This window comes from Chrysemys picta, chromosome 8, assembly GCF_011386835.1.
Source record: "Chrysemys picta bellii isolate R12L10 chromosome 8, ASM1138683v2, whole genome shotgun sequence".
NCBI classification, from domain to species: Eukaryota; Metazoa; Chordata; order Testudines; family Emydidae; genus Chrysemys; species Chrysemys picta.
In genome coordinates this window covers 40,617,689-40,621,217 of record NC_088798.1, presented here as the reverse complement: position 1 = coordinate 40,621,217, position 3,529 = coordinate 40,617,689, and positions in this window count along the sequence as shown.

The following is a 3,529-nucleotide window of genomic DNA, read 5'->3' as shown; positions in this document are numbered from 1 at the left end:
GAACTTTTCTCAATAAAAGTGACCACAAATGGCCTGACACTTCCCCTGAATGATAATCCCCTTTAAGAAAGCACCATGAAAAGAGAGCTGGGAAGGGATCACAGTCCTCACAGGCATAAAACCTGTTGGGCAAGATTTTCAGAAATTGGTCCTTAAAGTTAGGCTCCTAAATTCTGCTTGGAGGCTACTTCTTTTTATTCCCTGATGCATCTTTTTACATTTAGGATTATTTTCTCCCAAATGTACTATCCTTTTTCCTTTGAAGAGAAAAATAACTGCATCTGTAACTAAACAAGTATATTTCTAGTGTATATTGAAACCTAAAAATTCTCAGCAATATCTGGATTGTAAAAAAGTCTCAATTAAAAAACAAATAAACTAGGTATTTGTGTAAGAATTCCCAGCAAGGATAATTCATGTTGCTTCATTTAGTAAAATGATGGTGAACATTTCTGCCTTCCTTTGATATTGTGCAGAATTTCACTTAAAATGCACCCATTTTTACTAAACATAATTCCATGGAGTAGCTGAAGTCTCCTATTCCCTTGCTTGATAAGATTTATTTAATAAGGGTGTTATTACTCAGGTCCTGGTGCATACTGAATCCCAAGTCACACTCCTGTGCCAAAGGACCTTGATAATGATTTGCTGAGCAGCATAATCTTATGTAAGAGTCTGGGGCTGGAGCTGTGCAAATAACTGAGTTTTCAGTTCATTGGGGGGGAAAAATGTTTCGGGTCAAACAAAATGTTTAGTTTGACCCCAAATGGAACATTTTGGTTTTGAGTATTTAAACTTTTTTTAAAATGAAGTAAAATTCTAAATTTAAAGTCATTTTGAACCAAAATATTGAAATGTTTCATTTTGGAAATGTTAAAACAAAATGTATAAATTTGGGGGAAGGGAAAATTTTTTAAACCAACTTCGCTATGAATTCACAAAATGTTTTGGTTTACCCAAATGTGATTTTTTTTTGTCTGAACCAGTTTTATCTGGGGCACTGCTCGCGCTTGTGCTTGGGCAGGTCTCAGGACTAATTGCCTTATTAGAAGATAACTGGGTCTGTGAATGGGGAAAGCAGTGGATGTGTTATTCCTTGACTTTAGCAAAGCTTTTGATATGGTCTCCCACAGTATTTTTGCCAGCAAGTTAAAGAAGTATGGGCTGTATGAATGGACTATAAGGTGGATAGAAAGCTGGCTAGATTGTCGGGCTCAACAGGTATTGATAAACGGCTCCATGTCTACTTGGCAGCCGGTTTCAAGCGGAGTGCCCCAAGGGTTGGTCCTGGGGCTGGTTTTGTTCAGTATCTTCATTGATGATCTGGAGGATGGCGTGGACTGCACCCTCTGAAAGTTTGCAGATGACACTAAACTGGGAGGAGTGGTAGATACGCTGGAGAGTAGGGATAGAATAGAGAGGGACCTAGACAAATTAGAGGATTGGGCCAAAAGAAACCTGATGAGGATCAACAAGGACAAGTGCAGAGTCCTGCACTTAGGACGGAAGAATCCCATTCACTGTTACAGACTAGGGACCGAATGGCTAGGCAGCAGTTCTGCACAAAAGGACCTAGGGGTTACAGTGGACGAGAAGCTGGATATGAGTCAACAGTGTGCCCTTGTTGCCAAGAAGGCTAACGGCATTTTGGGCTGTATAAGTAGGGGCATTGCCAGCAGATTGAGGGACGTGATCATTCCCCTCTATTCGACATTGGTGAGGCTTCACCTGGAGTACTGTGTCCAGTTTTGGGCCCCACACTACAAGAAGGATGTGGAAAAATTGGAAAGAGTCCAGCGGAGGGCAACAAAAATGATTAGGGGGCTGGAGCACATGACTTATGAGGAGAGGCTGAGAGAACTGGGATTGTTTAGTCTGCAGAGGAGAAGAATGAGGGGGGATTTGATAGCTGCTTTCAACTACCTGAAAAGGGGTTCCAAAGAGGATGGATCTAGACTGTTCTCAGTGGTAGCAGATGACAGAACAAGGCGTAATGGTCTCAAGTTGCAGTAGGGGAGGTTTAGGTTGGCTATTAGGAAAAACTTTTTCACAGGAAGGTGGTGAAGCACTGGATTGGGTTACCTAGGGAGGTGGTGGAATCTCCTTCCTTAGAGGTTTTTAAGGTCAGGCTTGACAAAGCCCTGTCTGGGATGATTTAGTTGGGATTAGGTCCTGCTTTGAGCAGGGGGTTGGACTAGATGACCTCCTGAGGTCCCTTCCAACCCTAATATTCTATGATTCTATGACTTTATTAGTAGTCAGGCTGGCTGTTACATGATAAACCTCCAGCTTAACCAAAACAAAACACCCCTCCCCCCCCCAAAAAAACCCACTAGGAAATGGCTCAATTGTTTCCATTGAATTCCATGTTAAAACTCCCAGACACTTGATTGTTAGCAGTGCCCGCCCTGGGAAGTGCCTGACACATAGTGCAAGAGAGATACTAGGGACTGTATTTGAGGATTTTGTGTTGACCCCACCTCGTTACTGTTGCATCTGAATATCTGCCACATGAAGTAGATTGGGAATAGCAAAGTGCTTAGTGGATTTTCTGGTGTCTGAGGCTTTTTCTCCCTTCTTGACCAGTTCTGTCCTTATGTACATAGATATACTTCTTCAGCTGGTTTGTGAAGTTGCAACTGAGGGAAAAGTACAGTGGGTACAAAATGTCAAAGGTGATGGATATCTGTGTCTCCTAACAGATAAATCCAAAAACAGACTTTGCCTGCTCCTCAGCATTTACCTCATATTACACAATAACACAACACCATTTTATGACATGTAATATTTAGTGTGTCCATTCATGTTTGATGTTTATGCTGCCTTTTAAATCTATTTCTAAAATACATTAAGTTCATAACTATGTTGTCACATTCTTGGGTGCAATCCAGACCAGTGAGAGATTGTCACCACTTGCACCATAACCCTGGGAGTCTCATAATGCTTTGCCATTGTACGTCTCAACATGGGCCACTCACAAACAGTTTAACAGCAGCTGGTCATACACTGAATGTCTGTGTATAGGTACAGCCCTGGCCCAGCACTCTGACCTCAGCAGCTTGTTAGCAACACTCCTGTCACATTCTGGTTTCCACCAGCCTTGATTACTTCCTGCAAGGTGGCCCCAACACACACTTCCAGTCCTGAATTTTCTCCCGCACTGTCTAGCCCTTTCCTGGGCAGTTCAAATATGAGAGGTCCTTTTCTCCTGTAAAGGATCAATATCTCACAGTTTGCTACTTTAACTGGAGTTACCCAAACGGTTCAGTTTAAATATGCATCTGAATTTGTTTTGATTGAAAAATAAAATAAATTTATTTAACAACAAAGAGGTTTTAAGTGAGTAGAAGTATATGGTCTTAAAGTCAGAGATGGTTAAAAGATAAATAAAGATAAAATGCTTTCTAGCAGTTAAAATTAGACTTGGTTCAAGATAAAATCCTTAACACATGTTCCCAGAAACCAAATTCTCAGCTCAGGATCTCCCACAAAGTCAAAGGGCTGGTTCCTTTGTCTTTTTAGGTGAAAG